A 27,749-nucleotide genomic window follows, 5' to 3' on the forward strand; every position below is an offset into this window, starting at 1 on the left:
GGCTGGGGGGCTCCCGGAGGACCATGCCAGGAGAGCCGGGTACCGGTGCCAGCCGGCAGGATGGGCAGTCGGGTGCTGCAGAGCGCAGCGGTCTGGTGTCCCAGGGCACGGCTGCCTCATAAAGGCACGGAAGCCTCCAGAGGAGCTAGTGGGCCTTCACCACGAGCTGCAAAAGGCCTGTGTCAGGGCTGAGAACCCTTGGTCCCATCCAGGGATGGGCACAGAGCCTGTGGCATGGACAATGCCATCCCAGCTGAGGCTGGGCACTGCTGGAGGGATGGTGCTGAGATGTGTACGCCGTGGGCGCCTGGCCGCTTGCCAAATCGCTGGTCACATCTCCCGCTCTAAATCGCACTGTGATTTGTTTGGAAGAACCTGTCAGAGGCTGGCAGTTTTCCCACCACTGATGAAAGGAGCTGAGGATGTCTGAGAGCTTCACAAGGTGATACAGCCATTAAGGCATCATGACAGACTCAGCACAGAAGCACTGAAAACACATGGAGATTGGCAGCTCTGCTGCCTGAAACTAAACAAAAAATGCAAAATAAACTGAAGGGTGTGTGAGGGGGTGTGTGAGCACGCACGCGTGTGTGAGTGTGTGTGCTCGGCAAGTCAGCGTCCCTTCTCTTCTCACTTCCCCCGACAGCTCTGAACTTGAAGTAAGATGTAAGCAAACAGAAAAGGTGCAAGCCTTCCTTCGCAGTCCCATTCATGAATCATAAAGGGCCATTCATCGATGTTCTTTTATTCTCTTTAAAACCAATTTTGCTCTGCTGAAAGGTGGGTTGGCAGCGGAGACGGAGGCCTCTCTTTATCCTCGGTGCAGGTACAGCCCAAGTGAAAGGGTTGCAAACTCCCCTCCACACCTCCTGCCCACCACCACAGCATCGGCCACAGAGGGCACGGGCGCTGGCTGTGCCGTGGGACCTGAGCTCATCTGTGCCGTGCAGGGGTGCAGGGTGCAGGGAAGGGGTGCGGGGTGCAGCGCAGGGAAGCAGCGTGCAATACAGAGATGCAGAGGGTGGTGCAGAGGTGCAGGATGCAGCACAGGGTTCCCGGGGAGGCTGTGTGGTGAGGAGTATCTCGGCTCTGAAGAAGTCAGCAAGAGAGAAGAGCAGAGAGAACCACTGGAGGTTTGCCGCTGATCTCCAGCATTCAGAATGAGGCCACTGTGACAGCGGCTTGGCAATCGGGTTGTTATTGTTTGTTTAAGGAGATGAATTAATCCCTTTTCTTTGCATTATGGCTTTCCAGCACTTAGAGTTTTGGCCTTTATCTGTACTTTTGCAGCCTAAACCCTTCCTAGGAGTGGAAAGAAAGAAACAGAGCTTATCAGGTCATCAGTCTTCTCCTGGGGAAGGAGATCCACACATCATGAGTGTCAAACTCACCTTCCCGTCCCGGCCCACAGCAGGGCTGTGCAGGAGGAGTGGTTCTGTCCCCAGCCCCAAGTCCCTGGGCCACAGCAGCGGTGATGGGCAATGCCCGTGCCCCACAGGGGCAGGCACACGGAGGAGACCGAGAGCTCATCTCACTTTTATGCCTTGGCTAAACATCTCACTGCGGGCGATGTTTGTCATCGGAGCAGCTCGTCCTCATTCACTTCAACAAAGCCTTCGCTTAAGCAACATCCTGCAAAGGTGAACTTCCTACATTAAAATGCCAACTCCTTCATCTGCCTGAAGTGGCTCCACTTTTAATTTAATGAGTGCTCCCTCACTGTTGAATTGGATGAGAAGCGAAGTGAAACCCGGCTGACGTCTTTAGCCTCATTTATCTTTCATACTTGCAGCACATTTGCTCTTGTGCCTTCTCCATTTGTGAGGTCTCTACTTTAAATCACTGCTGCTCAGGCTCCTGCACCTCCGGGCACCCCCAAACTGCTCTGTTGGCCAAGAGCTGGGATAAGCCCACAGCGCTTCACCCTGAGAAGTTAAAAGAAATCAGGCTGGGGTTTCCTGCAGCAGCCCGGGGAGCTGGGCTCCAGGCTGAGAGCTCCTGAAGAGCTGATCATAGAATCCTAGAATGGTTTGAGTTGGAAGGGACCTTAGAGATCATCTAACTGCAACCCCCCTGCCACGGGCAGGGATACCTCCCACTGGATCAGGGTGCTGATCTTGGTGACTGCTCGGAGACAGGGGGAAGAAATCCTGTCTCCGCAAACCAAACCAACCTATTGCTCTCACAAGACTCTTGCTGTTCAAATGAATTGTGAATTCAGGTCCTAATTGGTGCAGATGGGGCTCACATGAAAATCTTCTCCTTGTCATGCATAGGGTCGTGCTGGTAGCGCCTGGTGCCTGGTCCAGAGCATCCCTTGGCTCACCCAGGCTTGGGGGATGCGTGCGGCTGTGCCTGCTTGCTCCACGGACCCAGCCCAAGGCACACAAACCTGATGCTCTCATTAAATGGTTTGAAACACATTTTCTGAGTCTCCTGCAAAGCCGATGCATTGTGTGAGGGCAGAGAGCCAGGAGGTGCAGGGCAAGACAGTGGGAGCGACACAAGGAGATGGGCACAGGGCTCCCAGGCAGGAAAGGGAAAACAGAGGGTCCTTCTCCCTGTCTCCCCACAGCCAGGGCTGGCTCCGCTTCCCCTGACCTGTCCCAGGGCAGCCAATAAAGGGGGAATTACAGGGCTGTAGTGCCACGCCAGGCAAAGAGGAAGCATTAGCTGACCATTCTTGGCCCGCATCCCCCAGCCATAATTAATAAACTCAAAGGAAATTAAACCACAAGAAGAAAAAAAAAAACCTCAAAACAACAGAACAAACAAACCCAACCCAAACAGCACCACATGAGGCATGGGGGAAGCAGGCACCGACAGCCCAGCGAGACCGTCAGAGGTAATTGCAGTCACAGGGTGAGAGGCTAAAACAGCATGAAATGAATCAGTTTAACAGATATTAAATTTGCAAGCCCCGGGCAACAGGACTCCATTCAGTTTATTTGCATTAATCAGGTCAGGGGAGTAACCTTGGGTTTTACTTCCAGGAGATAGCATCAGCCTTTATTTGTTTCTCACGTGAAAGTATCACAATGGCCAAGCACGAGCTGGGAGCGGCCGTTCCGCCTGCGTCGTGTCTCACGCCGCTGGGAAGGGCAGCTCAGCCTCTGCCTCGCGGAGCCCTCGCTGGTGCCGTGGGCCGGTGTGGCCTGGGGAGGGTGGGCTGGCCACACGCCATCCCTGGTAGGCACCAGAGGACCACGTTATGGCAGGACCTCTTACAAAACCAGAGGAGCCCTTAACTTTGAGTCAGAGTGAGTAAGCAGCTGCCACACCTGCACAAATTGCTTCTTGATGTCTGTCAGGTCCCAATCGCTGCAGCAGGGCAGGAGTTGGTGCAGGGGGAAGGTTTCTTCATCTGAGCAAGTTATTGGGCAAGAAAGCCAGAAAGTGCTTTCCACAAAGTTGGAACAAGCAGAACAGAATCAGTGGCATGGGAAATAACTGTGTAAGCAAGTGGGTCCATTGTTTATGGAGAGCTGGGCTTGTTGTAGCATATAGGATAATGGCTCTGATGAGTCCCCAAGCTCCTGACAGAGCCTCACATGGAAGGAAAGAGCTTCACAAGCCTCTGAGCCACATCGAGGTTAGACTGTGTTGGGTCAAGGCAAGTGCTGACTGTCGGATCTACGCCTCAGCAGCCACATACAGCTGGGACGGGGTGATGATGGTTCTCTGGAACACATGGGCTGTGATCAGCCTGTGTGAACAACAGCAGGACATGGGAATGGCAAAGCCCCCACAGCATCGCAGGGCGGGGTGTCTGCCCCCATCGCTGGCAGTTCTTTAGCTCAGGGAGCCCATGATCACTGGGTCAGTGTTTCACTGAGATGTCCCAGATGGGCATCCTGCGAGGACCGCCTGTGCTTCAGCAGTGAGGTGAGGTGCCCCGTCCCCAGCAGGCAGCTGCGTAGGGCTGGGCAGGCGTGGCAAGGGGCACGTCCCTGGAGTCCCTGTCTGCGCTTCTCACTGGGGTTCATAGGATCATGGAATGTCCTGAGTTGGAAGGAACTGACGAGGGTCACTGGGTCCAGCTCCTGTCCCTGCACAGGACAAGTCCGACATTCGTACTGTGGGTCTGAGGGCATTGCCTAAATACTGCTCGAATATGGTCAGGCTCAGCACCATGACTGCTTCCCTAGGAAGATGTTTCAGTGCTCCACCACCTACTGGGGGAAGAATCTTTTCCTGATGTCCGAACTAACCCTCTCTGGCACATCTTCCTGCAATTCCCTTGAGTCCTGTCATTAGTCACCAGAGAGAGGAGCTCAGCGCCTACTCCTTCTCTTTCGCTTGTGAGAAAACTGCAGACTGCAATGAGGTCTCCCCTCAGTCTTTCTTCTCCAGGCTAAACAGACCCAGTGACTTCAGTAGCTCCTCATCTGGCTTCCACTCTACACCCTCCATCAACTTTATGGCCCTAAGGGTCCCAAAGGCAGCTCCCAAATGGTTGGAGGCTGAGTGTTGGCAGCTTCCAGCCTGCATTTGAATGGCAGCAGTCTCCCAGCCCTTCTTTTACCTCCTAACACTCATGTTTCTGCTTGCCAGACAGCTCTTCCTGACTCCCTGGCAGGCAGTGACCCATTCCCAGCTGTGTTACGATGTGGCCTGTGGACATGGCCATGTACCTCCTTTCTCCAGCTCCTCCACACTGATCCTTGCTGCTTGCAGTCACTTTTCCAGTGGCAGGTGGTGACTTTGACTCTCTTCGTCCCCCTTCCCTATGTTTTGATCCAGAAATGCACAAACCTGTGTTCTATATACGTGCACGTGTGTGAGCACATCCTGCCCAGGCACGCAGGGGGATAACGCTTCACAGTATCTGAGGTGCTTCAGCCTTTCTGGAGAATACACTGAGGGTGAATTGAGCTCATGGAGTGTCCGACTGTCAGGGAGACAGGCAGTGTGTGACGGGGTGTGCCTCCCCGCTTACACCCACTGCTTCATAAGCTGACGTGACGTTGACATCTGCCCTGAGGGGGATATGTGAAGAAATAAGAATATAATTTTCTGAGTGATATGGATTTGAGAGTCATAAAGAGGAGCTGAGGGCTCTGGCATATGTACAAAAAGCAAAGGGAGCTCCTGTGTGGGAAGATGCACTGCGCGGTGGCGGCAGGGAGGATGGATTTGTTATGTGTCATGTAAAAGCCCTCTTCCGTGCAGCATTTGAAATGCCTGTCAGCGCAGCAGAGCCAGCTCCATGGGTCTGCCGTGGAGATCCTGACCGCTGAGAGGTGGAAATGAGGATTGTGCACCTCTTTGGGGACCTGGCTGGACTATTTTGGGGAGCAGTGCTGTCCGTGCTCAACCCTCCTCAGGACAGAGAGCAAGAAATGCGCTTCTCAGGTGCTGCTGCTTCACAGTACTGCCTTTTTGCATGACCCCTTGTAGCCGTTCCAGCCCATCACCACAAGGATGCCAGTGGGTAGGGTTGAAGGAGTGAGGCAGTGGTGGGGTAAGGAGCCCCTGAGCAGCCAGGGACACCTCTTCCCATAAAGCTCCTCCAGCTTCCAGATGCCACATGCCCGGCCTGGCCACTGGCACCAGCGAGGCTGAGCCCATCTCCAGTTTGCTTTTCAGTGCTTGGGGCACAGAGATGAAGGCAGGGCACCCTTGTAATCGGGCAACAGCTCTTCCCATCCGCTTTGCATACCCTTTTCTGGGAGCAGGAGGCTGGGGATGCTGCAGGGAGGAGGGAGCCCTGGATCTGTCATCTCAGCTCCTCCACCCCGGCAGCTGCTTCCTCGCGCTCTGCCAGCTGCTGAGCTCCCTGCCGCAGAGCTTTGTCTCCAAACAGGGGATTGTACTACATCTCATTTAGACACTCCAGTATAATCTGCTTGGCTTCTGCACATCAATACAACCTGCATTAGGTTCCCTGCTCATTTTGTTATTTTACAAACAGCCCTTTCTCCCGTGCAGACTGTTTGGGAGCTAGGAGAGCTGCTGGATGCGGATGGAAGAGTGTTGTGGCCTTGGTTTAGACTATCAGTGAAGACGGCTGGGGCTCATCATCACCTTCATCTGTATACTTGAGCAATAATGACTTGATAGGCAGCTGGATGCCTGATCCAGAGGGGTGGAAGCTGTAGGCATGGACAGTGGCCCAGCTGGATCTAGTAAGGATGTTAGGAAGCACGCTTAGATTGCTTTTTACGCTAAGATAGTACTTAACTACTACTCCTCTCCCCGAATATCACAAAATAACTGGTGGAAGGAAGGAAGGAAGGAAGGAAGGAAGGAAGGAAGGAAGGAAGGAAGGAAGGAAGGAAGGAAGGAAGGAAGGAAGGAAGGAAGGAAGGAAGGAAGGAAGGAAGGAAGGAAGGAAGGAAGGAAGGAATTCTTCCTAGTTGCAAAGAAGACTCTGGGGATGTAATCTAGATTTCCATTTGTATGTGCTATTATTTCAGTCACTGCCTTCCATTTTCTACAATTTCATTGTAAGCTTCCCTGGTCTTAGGGACCTGCGATTGGCCTGCAATCTAAACCTTCCTGTGCTGCCAAGGGAAGGGCTGGCACGCCTGCCCAGCATGGACAAATGTAAGCGGTCCAAACACACCAAAACATATGGAGACCTGAGTCTTGTGACTTGTAGGTGATGGAGTGGGATGCATCCTGAGGTCTTCAGCAGTGCCCAAAGCACCAAATCGGTGCTTGGGTGAGAAATGCCTCTGGGGTGCAAAGCACAGTGCCCATAGAGGTAGATGATGGGTCTATGGACCCGTCACTTTGGAGGTGATGAAAAAAACTCGTGCATCAATTCATGTCCTCCAGGGCCTGGGAAGAACCTTCCTGAATTTATAACCTGCACAGAAAAATCTTCATCTGGTCAACCACAAGATATTTTCCATGTGTCTCTGCCAGCAAAGGAGGGGCAACCCCGGGTGGGGTTTGCAGGGTGAGGGTGACAGCGGCTCCATCGGGGACCCGCGGGGCAGAGGTGGGACTGGGCAGGAGGTGCAGACAGATGGGTGACCCATTGCCACCGGCCTCGGCGGCACTTCCTTGACGTGAGGTCTCTCTTCTCGATGCTGTCCGTCAATTCCAGCGGTGCTGCAGCCTCCCGTCCCCTCCACCCCTCCCGGCCCCGCGGAGCGCTGCGGGGCTGCCGCCGGGGCGCGGGGGGTGCGCGGCTCTCCCCATCGGGAGTGCAGCCGAGGGCATTCGGTCCTCACCCCGGCACGATCCCGGTGAGGAGCGAACACAAAGGAAAGGAGCGCGGCCACCCCAGGCCTGAACAGCAAAGGAAAAGAGTGGTGCGAATCCCATCCACACCAGCAAAGAACAGAGAGGGACAGAGCAGCCACTCCAGACCTCGATGGTGACTTTTCAAGGTCTGAGAGCTGCTCTAAGTCAGGACTCGTGGGACAACGGGAAACGGAGCCGCCCTTGTCCGGACCTCGTGGGTGTTCGCACCTGAAGATTAAGTTCAGCTCAAACTCGTTCTTTTTAGCAAAACTCAGCACGTGGTGCTCGAGAAACCGCGTCTGTGCGGGGGAGCTGTGGGTCGGGGGGGAGCGGGGTCTGCAGACGGGTACCACCGAGGCCGTTCAGCCCATCCTGGCAGCTGCCAGCAGGAGTCTGTCGGGGTTTGCTCCGTCCCGGGGGTGCAGAGCCCCTGCGCTCTCCGCGGGGCTGCGGAGGGACCTCCCTTTCCCAGGATGGGGCGACTCCCTCCAGCTGCCAACGCTCCTGGAAGGATTGTCCTCTCCTTTCCAGCCGCTGAGGCCGAGCCGAGGGCAGGCGGGGTAAGGGCTGGCTGCCGCCCTGCCAGACTGCTGCCGAGACGAAAGCCATCTTCCAGCCGGCGATTTCACATTCCAAGGGAGCAGATTAATGCCTGCAAACTTCTCAGTGGAAGCATTCAAACGCTAATTGGTAGTTGCAAGTAATTAAAGTAATTTACTCAGATTATAAAGAAATTTCTTAACAGTGATTAAGCAACTCTGGGACGTGTGTAGTTGTTTGTAATCACTCCCCCAGGGGGATTAAAGCTCTTGGCTGCATGTAATATGTCTTGTAACACCCTATGGGTCCTGTTGGCTCGTGATAGCAGAGAACAGCTTGTTGGAAGAGATATAAATCAGGTCTGCGTGCATATCAAGTACATCACATAGGGAACCGCTCTCCTTCATGGTCCAAGCCTGGGGAGCACGAGCTCCATGGTGAAGGCAGGCATCCCGCCAGCGGGGTTTGCTCCACAGGCAGGGGCAGTACCACCCAGTCACGAACACCAAGGCAGAACGAAGGGCAGGGCTGCAGGGCAACACAGCTCTCAGCACGGGGACGGGCTCGGGGGAGAACTGTGGTCACTTCTGCTTGCTGCTTTCCATTTGCCAAGCCATGAAATAGGAATAGATCCACTACACCGATAGGTTTAGTGCCCCAAAAGTGCCAAATATCTGTGAAACTGATACTTAACAGATTATACTTAGCCAATTCTAATTAGCAGATTATCACACAGATTATTTCACACCCTTTTTATCCTGGCCAAGCCTTGAGACCTTGCTTTGCCTGGATTTTGGCTCAGGGAGACAATTCTTACTTGAGACACAGGGAGGAGGAAGCCCACATTGCTCATCTGTGACATAAAGATTTGTCTTGCTTACATTTTGCTCTCTGGTTAAGATGTCACACAGATATATTCCCTTTCCAGCCCAGAAATGTGCACATGTGGCTTAGTGAGACTCAGAGGAATCACATCACAGATAAACATCCTGGGTCGGTGCGCTTCCCACCTATGGGTGGACACCTTTTAAGTTGGAAGGGACTTTCTGGAGGAGTTAAGGCTTCTGTGGTATCTCACAAGTCCCCCCGCCCCATCCCACTGCCTCTGGAAAGGCTGGCTGTCCCTTTGGTGCTTGGCCACCAGCTGAATTGTGTCCCCAGAGGAGCAGAGGGCTGCAGCCGTGCTCCAGGGCTCAGACCTGCCCCAGAGCCCCACCCTGACACCCTCACCCTGCACCTTCTCCTGAGGAAGGTCTGCTCGTGCCCTGCCAGGAACGTTCCTAGGGCTGCAGGCACCATCCCTCGTGCCTGCTGGTGGCCTGAGCTCCTTACCCTGGGCTGGAGCCGCAGCCAGGAACCCCTGCCTCGCCTGGAGCAGATTCCCTTCTGCTAAAGGGCTTTGCAACTCTTTTGCCACAGATGCCCAGCGAATTAGGCCACTGCAGGAACACATTCTGTGTGCGCTGCACCCTTCCCCCTCACAGCCGGGCTGGGCTCTGACAGTGCTTCAGCATTAGTGCAATTTATTTTTAGGCTGCTTGGGAATAAAGAACTGTAAACATAGCATGAATGCTGACTGTGAAAGGATGCAAGTTTACCTGTGCAAACAAGCATTGAGCAAACTGGGAGCTCATCTCCCACAGTGACTTTGGCACATCCTTTGGTATTTGCTTTCTGCATTTTTTTTTTGCCAAATGAAACCAATTGTTCAATTATTTTTTTTTTCCTCTCTAAAGGCAACACAGAAAGGATGGAGAAAATGCACATTTTGTTTGTCTGAAGCACGTGCCTGGGAAGAAGGCATTGTTCCGTCAGCTCTCCCAAAGGACAGAAATACACCACAAGCGCCAGCGACGCCAAGGGTTGAATCCTCGGTGCTGGCACTCGGGGTCCGCGCTGTGGCCCTCGATGCATTGTGCTGCATGGGACAGGCTTCCAGACTCACATATAAATAGATTTTTTTTCCTGTGTTCTGTTTACTGTGCGTAGAAATCTGTATTTCCCTAATGGTCCTTTATAAATAGTTTCCACCCACCCTCTGCTTGAAAGCTTCTCTGACTCATATTGGAAATTAGGTTCTTCCCCTCCTCGCTATTGAGAACAATTATAGCTCTTTGTTCATCGGGAATTAAGAAGCACGAGGGCTGAATCCATCCACAGGAAAATTGTCACTCTCTTTTGTTTTCCGCCTGCAATAATTATCCTGCCAAGCGCTCGCTCTGACATCCTTAAGCCCTCTGTGCCTCCACGGAGCATCCCCCACCCCCGCCAGGGCCGGCCAGCCCGCTCCCAGCTGATCCATGTGTGGCTGGCTCTGGGCAGCCTCAGCCTGGCTTCGCCTTCTTCCATGGAGCACCGAGCCGTGCTTTCCCCTGGGAGAGAAGCTCTTGGAGCAGCGGGACTGGTGGGGCAGGAGAGGAAAAGGGGAGCAGCTCGTCCTTCAGCAAGACCCAGGGGGTTATTATTCCTCGTTAAAGGAGGGATAATAGGCAAAGGCGAGGGCAAGGGTGAAAGAGGGCAAGGTCCACCAGAGATGCCCTGGGTGGGACAATTTGGGTGACAGAGCAAAACAGAGGCAGGAAAGAAGGCGGCCAGAGGAGCCGCCTGGGGAAGAAAAGCTTTTTGCTTCCCACAAGTCTGCTGTGCTGTGACCCCCCCGTTTGAAAGAACACAACCAAATGCTACCCGATTTTTTTGAAAGGATCCAAAATGACGAACCGTTGACCCCTCCAGCCACACGCTCCTTTTTCATTAAACTATTCCTTGGATCTTATAAGCAGAGAGAGAGAGAACAAGCAGGAGAATGCATGAAAACAGACCGGGGTGCCTCGAGGCTATAATAACCGAGGTAGAAACATTTTAAATTATACCTTGGGTCAAAATGATTTTAAATTGATCAGAAACCAAAATTACCCCCGAGTTCTAGTTGATTGTCTGTGTCTTGAGTTCATCTGCAGGCTGCGTTTTCCCAGCAGCCCCCATTATCATTATTATGGGGGGTGTGTATACATTGACCCTGTTATTTTAAGCGGCAGAGGAGAAAAGAAAGAGTCTTTGAACCATGAAAACCCACCAGTTGAAGACAGCGCACTGGCTGGAGGAAGGTGAGCTCTGCGCTGCGGCGAAGGATCAGATCCCTCCCGGCCCTCAGCGCAGCCCCTGAGCCGCGCTCCGGGCCGGGGCGCCCCGGGGGTGCAGCGGGGATGGCTCAGGGCACGCGTAAGGCGAAAGCAATGCTATTATCGGCTTTTCATTATCAAGAGAGTGCTAACAAGACTATTTAGTAGGTGTGAATTGGAGAACGAAACAAGCCATTACCTTGCAAAGTTACCCCCAGCTTTTCAGCACTTTCACTCTCCCTAAAGGGCCACGCGTGGGTCCCTCATCTCTCGGGGTAAGAAACCCTCGCCGAGGGCTACAGCCCAGGCGAGCCGGGGCTCACCGTGTCCTCTGTGTGTTTAAATGTTAAAATACATGAGAATGTAAGCAAATAAATAGATAGGCAGGTGAATAAATAAATAAATAGATGAACAGCCAAGTAGAAAAATAAATAAATAAATAGACAGACGGATGATTGACTGACTGAATCAGTTGCCTGTTGTGGCCCATTGTCACCTGTTGCAGCTTGCTGTGTGTCGCTGCCGTTTCCCACACACATATACACACACACATTTGGCGTTCGAAGGTGCTTTAGGGCCCCCTCGCAGCCCCCTCACTGCTCTCCCCCGGGCGAGGGAAGCAGCGCCACACACAAACGAGAGGTTTTCCCCTCGACTCGAGGATGCTGGAATGAAGCCGCTCCGCTCTTCCTGCCTCCCCGGGCTGTGACATGTCACAAATCGCCGCCTGCGTGACCGGTGATTGATGCAGCACAAAGTACCCGCCGGGAGGGCGGGAGGAACGGGGCCACGGCTCCCTCGGGACGGAGGACAAAGGGGGTGTGTGGGGAGAGGGGCTGCAGGGGGTCCCCCGGCTGCAGCGCTTTCCCGTAACGCTGCTCCAGCAGCACCGGGGGTCGCTGAGTGCGACGCTGAGAACGCGCGATGCGGAAAGCACCGCAGGCGCTGAGCAACAGCCGCGCTGCGTACGGGCCGGGGAGTGCGAGCGGAGCGCCCGGGGTTGCGGCCATGGTGTGTGAGCAGCCGGGGGACCGGCTCCGCCTGAGGGGGGCTCCGCGCCGGCTGCGGGTGCCACAGTGGGCAGGGGAGGGGGGGCCGGAGCGGCGAGCACTGTCCTGAGGAAAACGCTGAAGCTGTTTCCCATCCTTAAGCAGAATGGAAAAGCAGAAATCTCCCCCAATCACAGTGCTTACACCTAATAACTCCCAAACTGTTTCTCGGCCCTGAAAGCACTGTGCCTTCTGTTTCTCAAAACAAACAATCCCAGCAGAGCTTTAAGCCCCTCCGGAATGGAAGCCTTTTGCTTCTCTTTTGTCACATTATTCTAGGTTTTCCTGGCATTTTTGGTGCTGACTTTTCAGGGCAGTTTGTGAAAAGTTGTAAACAATAATTCTATTTTTTTGAGTATGTAGGAGCGGGTAAAGCCGACTGGGAAAAAGACGGGGACCGGTTTGTTGTCCCGAACAGCTTTGGTTTTGCTTAATCTTGACCAAAAATCAAGCAACTGGATTCACTTCCTAGAGAAAGAGGATTGTGTGGGCAGCCGTAGGCAGCGGGCGAAGGCGTTGCTCAGATCCAGGCAGAGGTGCCAAGGGTTGTGTTGGAAAGGCATTGCCAGCTGTGGGGAGCGGTGTCACTGCTGGACCCCGAGAGCCCCCAGAGTGCCACTGCCTTCGGTCCTGGCTGAGCTGCCCTGGATTCAAGCGAATGACCCGGAGGTGAAAGCTCATGTATCCCATTACCAGTCCAACCATCTACAGCCCGGACGTTTATTTGCGTTGAGACAGAAGAAAACATCCCGTGGACCCACAGCCCGCAAATGGGAAGAAAAATGTTTCTAGAAAAAGCAAACAAATTGTAGGTACGCTTGTGTTACATGAGGTTTAACCAAAGCCTCTCCTCTCCGCAGAGCAGCAGCAAACGCAGTGGGAAATAAAAACAAAATTACCACGGCAAAGCCTATAATTGCATTTCAAAACCTACAGCCATTAATTCCCACAAGCGCCAGGATCAGAACTGCAAAGGGGAGCAGCCTCAGCATTCGGAGAGATGCTCCGCCAGGGAAGGGGTACGCTTCATCCCCCGGGAGGGTCCCCTCCTCTGCCCCAAAGGCAGCAGTGGCTCTCGCAGAGCTGCCCTCGGCGGCAGAGCGCGGGTCACCGGAATGGCCTTTCCCCCATGGAGACCCCCCGGTCACACAGCCACGAGCACCAAAGGGGCGGCTGGAGGTGCCCGTGGTGCTCGGGGGGCATCAGATCTCTGCAGGGACACAGGCTGTGGCCTCTCGCCTGGGCCTGTCAGCAAAAGCGTACTTCAGAGTCTGACACTTTTAAGCCTGTTTGGGCCTGAGCGCCTTATCAGGGGTCCTTTCTATTTTTTTCCTTTTCTGTTTTCTTTTTCTTCTTTTTCTTCTTTTTTTTCTTCCTTTTCCTTTCTTCTTTATGTTCTTCCTTTTCTTCTTCTTCTTCTTCTTCTTCTTCTTCTTCTTCTTCTTCTTCTTCTTCTTCTTCTTCTTCATCTTCTCCTTCACCTTCTCCTTCATCTTCTCCTTCACCTTCTCCTTCTTCCACTTCTCTTTCTTTTCATTTTCATTCTCAGTTTCTTTTCTTCTGGCACAGACTGAGACTGAGCACAAATGGTATCAAAGCTAAGGGCCATCAGCTCTGCCTCTCCAACAGATGAGCAAAGTTGGAAATCTTTATCCACGTGGTGCTGCCGTGCGCCTCTTAAGTACCGCAGGGCTCGCTCTGCTTTGGGCTCTCCTACAGCCCACAGCACCAACCTCCTCTGGGCACCAAACCGTGGGTGAGCCGCTGGTGTGGCAGCAGGAGGGGACAGGACCCGAAGGGGACTCTACTTTGGTCTGGATTTGCCCCTGCGACACCACATGTATCGGGCTCACCCCTTGACAGCAGCTGCATCAGTCGGCCGGGATGCATGGAAAATGCAAGTAGGGTTTTATAGTCATTATCTCCACTTTCAAATAACCTGAGTTTTAATTCAGCTTTAATTAAGATGTGGGGAAATATGCCCAGGTAAACAGTTTCCAAGCAGACGATGGGCCAGCACACAGAGAATTCCTTTGACCCAATATGCTTCACTTTTTGAAACTTTTAATTAAAACTACCAGCAATTTTGCCCCGGTAAATTGCCCAGAGGCCTCTGAAGAGCCGCGATGAGGGCTGCTGCAGGATGTTCCCTGGGAAGGAGCACCATGAGGGAACAGGGCTCTGCTGAGCTGGGCTGGGCTGCACACAGGTCGGGCAGGAGCCACCTCAGAGAGAGCTCTGGGGACACCGTCCCCCTGCGAGTCCCCTGTAAGCACCAGCCAAGCACCTTCTCTTGCTCCTGGGCTACCTCCTAAAGCTGTGGCTTCCTCTGCTACACAGAGGGAGGAGGAAGAATCTAAATATGGGGTTTCTGGCATGATCTGAAATTATTTTGTGTGCAACACATTAGCTTTGAGAGCTGACTTGTATGGGTGACCTCTACCCATTCCCAACTCATCTGACCTCCAGGGCTGCCTCTGGACGGCCTCCGTAAGAAAGACACAGGGACCAAGGGCCCTCGTTCCTGGTCCTTCAGGTCAGGGTTGCTATGCACACTGCTCGGTTTCCATGGGTAGGAACTAAACCTGGTTATTCAAGGCCGGGAGCTGTGGCCAGGTCTCCCAAAGGACCCGGCACCTTCTCTTTCTGTCATTTTTCTTTAAAACGAGCAAAAAACCAACCAACCAACCAAACGAAAGGCCTGCAGGCTCTGTGCAAGGGAGGTTTCCTGGGCTTTGTTCCTGGACATCTCCTGCTTCCATCGCTCTCCTCCAATGCTGGCTTTGTGTACCACCGCATCCCTCCCACCATGGATCCTACGGCTCCTCCCCATCTGAAGGGGACCTCAGGGGTGGGCGTTCGGTTGCTGTGTGGGAGTTAAACAGCACAGCACTAAATTCACTCAGAGAAGAAAATATTTCACAGTTTCTAGCAGAATTTCTCTTGCGGCTTCAAAGGGAGCACGCTGCTTTCAGAGGAACGGCCAAGAATTCAATAGCTTCCCCTGAGCATAGAGAGGCTCCTGCTGCCATTGGGTAGAGAGTTAGAGAGAGAAAATATTTTCAAGACGTCTGAACAAGGAGGCAGAAAAACATAAGTGGCTGCACAATAAAATTAAGATTGGAAAAAAAAAGGAAGAAAAAAGGAGTACGTGTGAGAGATGGAGCTGCTCCAGGAATGAAAGAGCTGTGCCAGGCGTGTGTTGATGCCACCAGGCATAACAGAAAAGAAAGGAAAATCAGGATAGTGGGTTTTTTTAGCATTTACTCCAAAAACACTTGCTGAACACAGTGCGATCGCTTTGATATGAAGGTTAATTGAAAGAAATGGTACAGACCCCTCGGAACTCGGTCTTACATAGCTCCTAAAGAAGAAAAGTTTGAGGCGAATAAAGGAAGGCAAAGTGCAGAAGGAGCAGAAAACCAGGAGATTTAAGACAGACTTGGGAGAACAAACAGGAGCTGCACACCCAGCCCACACTACGCTTGTGTCCTGCCTGCCTCAAGCCGTGCCTGTTGCACCCGAGCTGCAAGCGTGGACAGTTCAGGAATACCGGCTGCCGGATATTATGGGCTTTTTCCTGAATGGTGCTGGAAACCAGAAAGCAAAGGGAAAAGGACAGAAAATTACAGGCAGACTCATGGCTTCCTCCCCAGGCCCTAACTCGAGCCATTGCTGAGGTCACGAACCTCCACTCGAGGACGTTTTTAGAAGTCTGTAGATCCTGTTTAATATTCTTCCCCCAGGCCTCTTTCTTCCTTCAGGTTTTGGCCTGAATGAGAAATGAAAACAGGGAGCTGGGAAAGCCGGGAACAGTTCTTGGGGGCTGCAAATCCCAACAAAACTCACCATGGGGTGCAGACGTCATGGGAGGACTTCTGTGCAATGGTTTCAGAGCAAGTTCAAGATCAGAAAGGTTTGAGATAGAAATCTGAACCACTGGATTCTTCTCTGAACAGTTCTGCCTTGTCTCCAGTCAGCACTTCTCCAAGTCCAGCTGCCAGCATTTCTAAATTCTCTGCCGCGGCACAATCTGCTCAAAGGACACGAAAGAGCTCCGACTCGCAGCGCTTTGAGACTCCTTCGTGCTGCTCTTCTTGGCCACATGCACCCCATCAACCGGCCCATCCCCAGCACAGCCCCAGCCCTGAGAACACGCCCTGCCACATCGGCTTGAGGCTTCCAAGCTCCTATCGATCAGGTGAATGTCTGTGGGACAATCTCGAGCCAATATTTGAACTATGCTGTAAATGGCCATAAAAGGCTCATGGAATTGTTTGGGCTCCTCGATGAGCTGAACATGAAAAACACTTACAATGCAAATTTCCCTTTAAAATTCCGCTTCCTGCAAACCCTCAATGACTCAGCTGGTGAAGTCTCCCACTGAGAGCACTTTGGCCAGGAAAAGTTGATAGCGCTGATGTTTGTGGAGTGGGAACACAAAAGGGGGGAGAAACAGCAAAAGCAAATAGTCCGAACTGCCAAATATTTGCAGGAAAACCCAGACATTATCTGCCCCGATTGGTCCCTGATGCTTCGCCCTGCACCCAGCCGGGATTGACAGCCACATCCCCAACCTCTTCGCTTTCATGAATGAAGATGCAGCTGTGGTTTCTTTGTTCATTCTCCCTTTTTCAGACGCTGCTGTTGCCTTATTGAAGTCTTTGAAAAATAGTTGGTATAGAAACAATTCTGCCGACACATCGGTTTCCTCTGTGCTCTCCTCTCCCCCCTCCTTCACCACTGAGGACATTTGCATGAAAATGACCCCAATATTTCTGAAGCCATCACCTGGCGCCTCAGTTTCTGCTGCTGTCCTCCCTGTGAGGTCATTTCCTCCATGCAGTGATGCAAGTGGCCTAAGGGACACGTTTGTGGCACCAAGAGAAGGTGGCTGGGGACCAGGGTGGGCAGTGTGACACCCAGTGGCTTCCTGGGACAGCAGGCAGGGATGCAGTGTTGGGTGGCACATGGAGACCAGCTCCTTCCTTCCTGGACCACCCACCCCAGCCCATCTCCACCTATAACCTGTGCCAGGGTCCCCAGGAATCTTCCCTGCCTCAACCGCAGGGGCTGTAATAGTTGCAGAAGCCACAGCAGGAGCGTCATCACCACCCAGGACAACCTGTTTCCCAAAACAGGCACGGGCTTCCTGGAGAAACTCTGGGTCAAGAAGCACAAGGAGATCAGGGCCCTGCACGAGAAGGAAGGATAGGGAGGGAATTCTCCAAGAGAGGAGTATTTTATCACCACAAACTCTCTTTGCCAAACTGAAGAGTCCAGGAGTCCCCCTGCTGCTTTGTGTACTCAGGAACCCATCTGGATCCTGTATCAAGATTTGGTCTCAGACTCTTGGCTGGGAGGCAGAGTTGATGGACACTGTCCTGCATGGTAGAAGATGCTGTTGAAATGGGTTTGAAGTTTTGTGACAGCTGGTGTAAAGAGACCTCTAAGATCTAGATGTTATGGTGTGAAGCTGCTCCTCATCTTTCAAAATCTGTAGGTAGTTTCTCTCCCAGTTTCTGCTGCAGAGCTCTCCTGCCTCTGCCCGCTGCTCCTCCATCCTTCACGGCAGCGCTGGAACCAGCCCTTTCTTAGTGCCAAGTGCCTATTCTGAGTTCTGGCCAGGCTGTCCGACATCACATCTCACCCTGAGCTTGCTGCTCAGCAGGAGGAAAAACCCAGAGCTGGAACCAGTATAGCCAGGCTGTCTTCACACCCTCTCAGCACGCAGGGGACGTCACTGCGGGAGCAAACCCAGGCCAGCGGCAGGCACGGCACAGTGCTGGGACCCCCCTCCAAACCACAGGAGTAAACTGAGTATGTCCCACGTGACGGGCAGAGAGCCCATGTACAATCCCAGATCAATCTGATTTAGACTATGTAATTTTTTACATCTCCCATTACTGTCACGGCCTCAGCCTTTCCTTCCTGTATTTTCCGGATGGTATTTTTTCCATCTTATCTTCTTTCATCAAAACCTTGTTTCCTCCTGCTGGAACCACCACATTCCTGATCTATATGCGGATTAAACCCTGGGAACAGATGCTATTGTCAACTTTTATTGGTTTATTGCATCAAGGAAGGAAGATATCTTTGCAGTCATTGATATAAAATAAGACTCCTCACTTTCAGCAAAAGCCACATCTCCTGGAAGCGACAGCAGGAGAACAAAGGCTCTTCTGAACTGGAGCCATGGTCACAAACTGGGGCCTGTGCGTTGGCTGTAGACAGTACTCGAGATTTCTGGGATGAGCAAAGTGATCTCCAGTGTGTGCAGGGACTGCACCACACCTGCCTTCAGCATTGAGCCCAGGGAGGTGAACTGCATTCCCTGGGAGAAGCAAATGCTGAGGCCGCTTTAGGTGTTTGTGTTACTCTCTCTATTTGTATGCTACTTAAAACAATGCTTTCCCCTCCTGTTTGCTGAAAACCATCTTTTCAATTACAGGGATGTCTCTTCCATGGCCTCATGCTTTGCTTCTTCGCTGTTTATACATTTATTATTTACACATAAGCCTCCAGCTGCAACACTCATGCTGGAAAAAAATCATTCGGTGCTCTGTCTGTTGAAAGACAAGAGAGGCAGGAGAGCTGCCAGTGCCTCGAGAACAGAAAGGGAGCAAAACTACTCGCAGCCTTTCTCCCCTGCATGTGTTGGGAACTTGAACTCGGCTTCCATGGGCTGAAGAAAAATGCTGCTAATCTTTTCAGATGTCCTAGGTGGTGACTAGTGTAGGTCCCTTCCGACCGAAAAGTCTATCCTATCCTATCCTATCCTATCCTATCCTATCCTATCCTATCCTATCCTATCCTATCCTATCCTATCCTATCCTATCCTATCCTATCCTATCCTATCCCATCCCATCCTTTCACATCCCACCCCACCCCATGTCAACCTATCACATCCCACCCCACCCCATGTCATCCTATCAACCTCTCCTGTATCCTTGACAGAGTGATGATGTCTCGGTCTCCTCCCTCGTGCCCCGAGGCCCAATGGGCGCAGTGGACAAATCCCCATTGCACCCTACAGTTCCAGTCCTGAGAGCCTACGAAATGCCAAAGGAGCAGTTTTCTGCTATTATAGGGAGAAAAAATGAGTGAAAGCACAGAAAAGGAAATGTAAGAGAACCCCAGCTAAGCTGTGCTTTTAGGGAGCAAGCTTTGGTTTACATTTTATGATGTTTTCCTGGCAGACATCCCAGTGCGCTGTGCATTTTCTGTGCGAGTGCTTCTGGGGAGGGGGAGCAGGGGGGTGGGGGAACGTTGTTACGGAGGGGAATTGAGGCAAACTGCTGCTCCCTCTCACCGCTGGGCCTGTAACTGGGTTAATGGGGCATGTATTTTTAGCACTGACTGGCCAAGCCCGCACTGCTGCTGTTACTTAACCTGAAGGCCACAAAACCAGGTGAAGCAGAGCCCTTCAGCACATGAGATTTGCTGCAAAGCACTTGTGTTTCCGCTGGCTGTTCTGGCTGTTCCCCGGCTGCAGCATCCTCGGCCGCTGCCGGCTGCCCACGGAGCCCAGTGCAGGGACCCGGGCACCCACCTGAGCAGACACGCACCCCAGCTCACGCTTTTATCCTCTGCTTTTCCAGATCACAGCAACTCAGTGCAAAGACGAAGGATGCTGCAATGGCAGAAGGTGATTGGTTTCTTCCCTGCTCAGCTACAGCTGGCTCGCACGGTGCGTCTGCACCCTGCCCTAGGAGCTGCCCTCCTCCCATCCTCTGCGGCAGGGTATGGCTTCGGGGGGACAGTTTATCTCCTGCACCTGCCCAGGCACTGCAGCTCCAGTCCTGGTGCTGTCAGAGATCGCGCTGCACAGGAGCTACTGCAGGTAAAGCTCCAGCTCCCTCAGATAGATGGAAGCACTTAACTCTATTAACCAGTCACTTCCAGGCGTGCTGGCTTGAATTTGAACCAAAGCAGGTTCAGCAGGGAAGCACCAAAGGCAGCTCCTTGTCAGTGCAATTTAAACTGACATCTTCGTTCCCTGCAGTCCTGAAAGACCTCAATGCTCTCTGCAGCTCTGTTTTGGTTCTTATGTTTTATCTCCCCAAATTTCCTCTTCCAACAGGGCTGGTGTGCGTGATTAAACATTTCCTTCATTCTGGCAGGTAAAAAAACAACAATAAAGCAACACAGAGGCTACAGCAACCTCTGTCAACAGCTGCACATGGTTCTTTGCAAGGGACCGGTGCCTCCAGGCCCCACGAGCCTTCAGTGGTGGCCCTTGGTGTGGGAAGCCATCCCACGGGACAGGGCCACGGAGCAGAGCCTGTCCCGGCTGCCAGCAGCACGGGGCAGAGGGGCTCCACCGCATCCCCCGTCTCATCATTATGGGCAGCAGGAGTGATGCTGTTGCCCCATCCCCACCTCTGCTGCCAATTTCTTCAGGGGTCATCTCCTGCACATGCAATGTGTTCGCACGTGCAACCTGCAGTCTGGGATGTTTAAATGCATTCTAATTAGAATATACATTCCAGCACGGCCTGAAGATTTCCCCTGCACCCAGAGACTGTTTTCCTTTTTCTTTCTCCTTTCCCCTCTCTCTTTTCTTTTTCCCCACCTTCTCCTTGTCAAACTCCTGGTTTCTCCGGCCTGTGGGTTGGCAGAAAGCAGCCGTCCTGGGCTCTGGGAGGGAGCAGGACTGAGCCTGTGTGTGTGAGAGAGGACCTGTGGCGGGGCTGGGAACAGCCCGCTTGGCTCGGGCTCTCAGCTGCGATATGAGCCGGCTTCCCTTTAGTGACTGCAGTAATGCAGGGGATTTGGAACGAGCTGGCTTGGGTAATGGGCTGTAATTTGGTCCAGGTTTTGCACATACATTGTTGAATATCCAAAAAACTGAAAATGAACAAAATCTCAGAGGAGGCAGAGACCCGGGCTGAGTATCTGCGTGTTCTCAGAGGCTGCTGTTCTCATGGGGTAGAGCCTTGCATCATCCACCAGCTCAGCAAATTACAGCTTAATCCTCTGTGGTGGCTTTGGGAAGGGGTGAGCTTGGGGAGAGAGGTGGGAAGAAGGAGCCATGTGAGATTTTTGCACCTATCGCCAGCCAACTGGCACACCACACTCCCATCTGTTTCTAAGCCTTCCTGGCTTTAACGGAGCAAGGTTTGATGCCCGATCCTGGCACACCAGTGGACACTTGTTTCCCTTCCTAAAAGTCTCACAGGTAGACCCCAGGCTGGCCCCAAACAGCCCAAACACACCTGTCCTCCCCTCCTTTTGTTTTCCCCTGTGTTTTTCCCCTCTCCTGCATCCTCTGTGATTCCTCCATCAGCAGAACATTGAGATCGCAAGCAGGGAGCCAGCACAGGGCTGGTTTGGGGTGTCTGGTTTTGCACCAGCAGCAGTGGGTGCAGAGATGGGCACGAGATGGGTATCACAAGGATGAGAACAACTGCAGAGGGACCCCAGCCCGCTCCCTCCGGGGGTGTCCCAACTGTGTGCTCGCTGTCGCCTGCTGGGCTGGGGGAGGGAGGGCTTCAAAGGAGCTCATCCCAAGGCCACATCTGCTGCATGTGTTTAAAACAACTCATTAAAGTTCCTGAAAGGCCTAAAAAATGAGTAATTCTCTAAATGAGTGAGTCTATAATAGCCCTCTAATAAGCTATAATAGGAGACTTGTGTGCCGCTGAGTGCGCCTCCAGAGCTCGCTGGGCTGTGCAACCCCCCCACCCCAAAAAGCGGGGGTCAGAGTGTGGGGGCACGCAGGTGGATGGGGGCATGGGGCAGGGAGGGTGCCTGGCCAGAAAAAAATGGAGCAAAAGGAAATGAACAGCCGGGAACACAGAGATGTCAAGGTTCTGTGCAGCAACAAAGCCTCCAGGAGATGTACACGGGGGAACCAAGCTCTGGGTGGCAGCTGGGGGACCCTGGGCACCACGAAGGGCACAAAGGGATGAATTGGTTGTGCCGTTTTGGGCAGGAAGGTATCTTTTTCTTTTCCTTCCAGCAGTGTCTGCCAGGGCACAGGAGCACAGCAGGGAGAAGGATGTAAAATACACAGAGAAAATCTTGGGGCGCTCTCTACACGTTTCCATGGTTCCCTACGGCTCGGGCAAGTTGGGCTGGTAGAGCTTCTCACACCCCCACTGCCTCTCCATGGGACGATCCCTCTGCCAGGATGGACGCCAGGCCATAGTCCTGCTGTGGCACCACTGTGGCACTGCGGGAGTGCTGGAGTTCTCTTCCAGCTGGATCTGGTGCTTTCAAAATCCTTGGGATTGCTCTTCCTTTTCCACCAAGCCAGCATGTCAACACATGCTGCCTTTTCACAAAACACCTACCATAGCTGTAACATCCTCCCAAACATCAGCTGTGGGATGGATCTACCAGCTTTCACCAGGGCTGGGCTGGCTTCCATTCAGCAACATCCCACTGCTTCGCAAGTGAGCAGATGACATTTTACTGGGTTTCCAGAGATCTGGGACGCATTGGAAACTTGAGAATTCAAGATGTTCTGCTCTTGTCATGAACAGCTCATGCTGCTATATTGGTGAGATGATGTACCAGTCTCTTGGCATTTCTCCGTGCTGTGACATCATGATGGGACATAACTCATCAAGTTGTGCCTCCACATGCAACCTGAGCTACACATCCCACCCACTCCTCTGGGACTCGGAACAGCTTTGTCCTTGGGGTGAGGATATTGCACAGCACGTGAGGAATTTGGGACGGGAATTAGAGGTCTAGCAGAGCCTCTGCTTGCTCAGAGATGATGTGCCACCCCGTGAATGGTGTGTGGAGCCATCAGGACGTGTAGAAGAAGGAGAACCGAAGGACAGTCAGAACTGCGTTCATGTAACGTCTTGAGATACTTCATAGGTTTTGCATTGTTTCTTAAGACTCCAGGTCCTGGGCAAAGAAGGGCCTTGTAATGAAGGTTTTTCCCTTAAAAAACATCCTCATGGCCACAGGGAAAAAAGACTTTATAAGCAGGAGCAAGGTTGACCCACAACACCCTGAAAGCAGAGGAGAAACCCCATCATTCTTGATCCAGCCCATGAGTTACGAGTTCAGATTTCTTTCAAACTGCTTTAGGTTCACCTCGACTTCCAAGCCCTTGGGCTGCCTTTGCAGTGTTATTAAATAAAACCATTTACCCCAAACTGGAGCCTCCCTGCTTCCTCAGGAGTCCTATTGCAGGCTGGGCCGTTGGATTTCCTCTTTCTGAGGTCACCTGTGCTGGAAACAGGACCCACAAGTGTGTCAGATGAATCTCGGCAAACTTCAGGGCTGCAAAGCTTGTGAGCTTCTCGATTAATATTCCTGCAGTGCTTTTTCCTTCTTCCGGACTAGGCACGGTGTTTGGCCACAGCCCCCAGAGCCGCACCGACACGGACGGGTTCATGGGAGGCACAGGCACGTTACAGCCTGATGTCAGTGCTGCAATCAGGCTGGGGTTTATTTATTCTATCATCTTCATTAGTTTCCAGTTAGTCCCTACAGGTGTCCTGTCTGAGAGGAAGGTCAGGGACAGGGAAGGAAATGGCAGAGAAAAAAAGGAGAGGCTGAGAGATACACATATGCATCCTTCGCAGTGCCCAGGGATGCACACAGGCTTCTGCTGGTTACACACAGCCTTGGAGACTGCGGGGGGTGTGGGGCGGGGTGTGTGTGTCTATGTGTGTGTAAACACAAATGTGTGCTGTCGAGACCATGACAGCACTAGAAAAGGACAGTGATGGGAGCCGCTTGGCCCCTTTGGGGCTGGAGCACTCGGCTGATGTCCTTGTGCACACACGCTCCAGGGAGACCTTAGAGCAGCTTCCAGTGCTGAAAGGGGCTCGAGAAAACCTTGGGAAGGGCTTTTTACAAGGGCATGGAGCAATAGGATGAGGGGGAATGGCTTCAAACTGGAAGGCAGAAGGTTTAGATTAAACATTAGGAAGAAATTCTTCGTGCTGAGGGTGGGGAGGCCCTGGCCCAGGGTGCCCAGAGCAGTGGTGGCTGCCCCATCCCTGGAGGTGTCCAAGGCCAGGTTGGATGGGACTTGGAGAAACAAGGTTCAGTGGTAGATGTGCCTACCCATGGCAGGGGATGGGACTGGATGGGCTTTGAGGTCCCTTCCAGCCCTGACCATCCCATGATTCTATGATACTATGAGCCTATGGCATGGTCCTCCTTGCCCCGTGGCTCCTCCCAGCATCCCCCACCACAGGGGCTGTGGCTCAGCGCCGGCTCGTCCCAGCACAGTGGCACACGCTGAGCGGCTGCCTGCTGCGCCAAGAACACCATCTCTCAACAACCCAATCCAACTGGCACATCCCTGCCAACCCGCAGCTCCCCGTCGGGCTGCTTAATGCTGTGAGGAACTCCTGATGCCACTGAAGGCAAAATGCGGCCATTGTCTTGTCTTTATTAGAGGAATGAGATGAGATGTTAGAGCTTTGCTGGCTGCAAGAGAATACCCCTCCTGAGACTGGCAGGCAGAAGTTGCTGGGTGCAGTCCCGGACTGGGGCAGGTATTTTCTTGGTTAAAGGGAACAACACCTTCCCAAGGTGCTCTGGAGGCAACGGGGCCTGCAGAGGTGCTGTGTTTGGCCCTGGGAAGGGAAGAAAAAGGGAAGGATGGATTTCTTTGCCCTACAGTCACCCCCATTGGATGGCATGCATGCACCAGGAGGTGTGAACAGGGCTGGAGGGTACAAACAGGAGGTGGTGCCCTGGGTCTGGAGACATAAGGGAACCCATCTGGGCACCATGGGAACACCATTTGGTGGAGACAGCTTAACCATGATCTTGGTATTCCCTAGCATTTGGGCTCTGATGCTAACTGGAGCCTGGGACCTCCTCTCCTGCTTTACCTAGAGGCAAGTTCAACTGGAAACCAGGGAACGGGGGAAGATCCTCCCACCTCCCAGCTGCCTGCATGGCTCATGGGTACCAAGCTGCCTCTCTCACGCCTCCCTCCATCTCTGCAAGTCCCTGGGGGATGTGAGATCATTTTTGCAGCTCTTGCAGGTGTCCATAAAACTTGCTGCAGATTCTTTCATGGAGAGAAGGAAACCTGAAGTCACAGGGGTGCCCCCTCCCCATGGCTTTCCTGGGGAAGTGAAGAAGCTCATCAGAGGTCAGGAGCACCTAGCGCTATGCCAGGGGCTCTCAAGCAGGAGACCAGATGGGCAACAGGCTCCCACCTTTAACCCATGAACACCAAGGGGCTTTCGCTGCTGCAAAGCCCTGTCCAACCTGCCCTGGTTTGGCTCTCGCTCCCGTTTCACTGGGAGCTGCTGCACTTTGAGGAGGCTGGGGAGAAGCGAGGAAGGGGGGAACCTTCAGCTTCTGCAGAAAGGTGCAGTGCTGCCCAAGACCACCGAGCCCTGAGGTATAACTGCCAGGTTCCCTCACAAAGCTTCTGCCCTGATAGGACATCAGCCCAGGGAGGATGCCGGCACAGTCCGGCCACGCTGCCTGCGTGCGATGTGGATTGTGAAGCTGTCTGGGCTGTCCCACAGCAGGAAGGTGAGAGCAAACTGCTCCATCGAGCACAGGGAGAGGGATCATTTGAGGATGAGGTGGTGACGAGCAGCAGGTCTGTCATGGATCTTCATCACATCTGTGAGGCTAAAAACCTGCCTGCTAGGGGAGAGGGACAGAGCTGCGGGGTGGGCTGGGATTGGTGGAGATGACGGGCTGGGGTAGGAAGAGGGTGCAGAAGAGAGAGGTAATTTCTTCTTCTGTTTCCCTTTTTTGCAGGCAGAAATGATCTCATGTTTTGTCTAATCTAAATTCTGTCAAGCAAGCAGGGAGAAGAAAAAAAGACGGAAAGCAAGCAAGGTAGGGCTACAGAGTTAATAAAAATCTGTTAGACACATGTTCCCTAAGCTCAGCGAGCAGGAAGGGAGAGCTGAGCTCTGGCTGTTGGAGCCCTAGAAAAGAATGGAAAGGCATGCTGGGCTCCCTGAACCCCCTGTGGCTCCAGTCAGGGAGAGTTTCATCCTCTTCACCTGACAGGGAGCGTCGCTTTCAGGACCAGAGCACGACTGCCTCTGGGCTGCGGGATCTCCCTGCAGCAAGCTGGCTGTGGTCACTGGGGGCTGCCAAGGAGTCCGGGTTAATGGTCAGACCAAGACCCCCACGTCCCTTCACCTGTGTCTCTAATCCCTCCCAGGGTTATTAGGAGGAAGGAATGCTAAACCTGCCAATGCTTTCCCTCCTTCGTGTGGCATGTTTGCTTTTCCCATCTCACTCACTAAATCACACGGAGCAGGACAGGTGCTCCCTTGGCCATGTGTGTGGAGGGAGGCTGAGAAAAGCCTTTTCTTTCCATTCTCGTCCTCCATAAAGGTTTTCTCACCTGATAGATTTCACTGGCTTTTATTTTGCTCCCCATAGCGTCCACACGTGGAGGGGAGCGGGGCTGTGTGAAGCACGGCCAGGGGGACCAGCCGGCCACAGGGTGCACGTTTGGAGCCCTCAGACACCAGGCAAAAGAAACAGTGGTGGCTTTTGTTTAAAATGTGGCTTTTCTCAGCTAGATCTGTTCATCACTTGGTTGCAAAAGCATTTGTGCCAGCAAAAGGTGGGAGGTGTTATGGGGGTAGAAAGGAGAGGCTGGAGACCGGAGCAGCCCAGCTGCTCTCCACTGCTGGCTCACGGTGGCAAATGCTAGCTGTGGCTTTATGTTTGTTTCTTGTCACATCCCCTCTCAGCTGCCAGGGTGACAGCTTCCCAGGGGAGAGGGGTCCCTGCTGGTGCCCCTGCCTGCACAGCACATTGACCCTGCTGAAGCAAAGACTCCGGGAGACCTTAGAGCAGCGCCCCAGTATGGAAAGGGGCTCCAGGGAAGCTGGGGAGGGGCTCTTGGTCAGGGGGTGCAGGAATAGGACAAGGGGAATGGTTTTCAGCTGAAAGAGGGGAGATTGAGATGAGATCTTAGGGAGAAATGTTTTGCTGTGAGGGTGGGGAGGCCCTGGCCCAGGTTGCCCAGAGCAGTGGTGGCTGCCCCATCCCTGGAGGGGTTCCAGGCCAGGTTGGATGGGGCTTGGAGCAACCGGATCCAGTTGGAGGTGTCCCTGCCCATGGAACTGGGTGGGCTTTGAGGTCCCTTCCAACCTAAACCACTCTGATTCTAAGTAGTCTGCATTGGCCTTTTCTCTTCAAGTGCAGCACATTGTTTCTTTTTTCTCCATGTTGCCTCATTCACAAAGTTCAGATGGGCCCAGTGTGTCCCAAAGAAGGCAGCAAGATCACTAGCGGGACAACCTCCAAAGTGTCTTCTCTGTTGATGCCTACAGGAGCTCTCTGGATGATGGCTGCGTTGGGGTTTGCTGGTACCCACTTGTTGCTTCCAGTGTTGCCCCAACCCACAGGAACTTTAACAGATGCATCACTGTGGTAGATGAGTGGAGAGATGTGGCTTTTGCTCAGTACTCTGAAGAAGCCCTTTTTTTACCTTCTCAGAACCAGGGCCGTGGTGAAGGTGAGCAGCAGCGTGGCTCTGGTTGGCAGCTCCTGCAGGTGCTCATCCCAGATGTGGCCGGGGACGCTCGATGTCACACAGCAAGTGCCCTCCATCCTCCTCCCACAGCCACAGCCCCAGGAGGTGCTTGAGAGGGGACAGTGGGTGAAACTGGCCCAAGGAGAGCTGTTTGGTCACAGGCAGCATGGGAGGAGAAGCGATGGAGAGCAAGGAGGTTGATGGAAGAGCTTTGATTAAGGTTGCCAAATGAGGATCCTGAAATACATTCCCAGGCCACAGAAACCACATTGGAAAATTTGTTTCTAGTTTTGTGTTGTCAGGGACCGAAATGGGGCTCAGAAAAGCGAGGCAAGCCCAGACGGGGCCTCTTGGTGTCGATTAACAAAACAAACAAACAGCGTTGCCCAT

This window comes from Cuculus canorus, chromosome 10, assembly GCF_017976375.1.
Source record: "Cuculus canorus isolate bCucCan1 chromosome 10, bCucCan1.pri, whole genome shotgun sequence".
Lineage (NCBI taxonomy): Eukaryota > Metazoa > Chordata > Aves > Cuculiformes > Cuculidae > Cuculus > Cuculus canorus.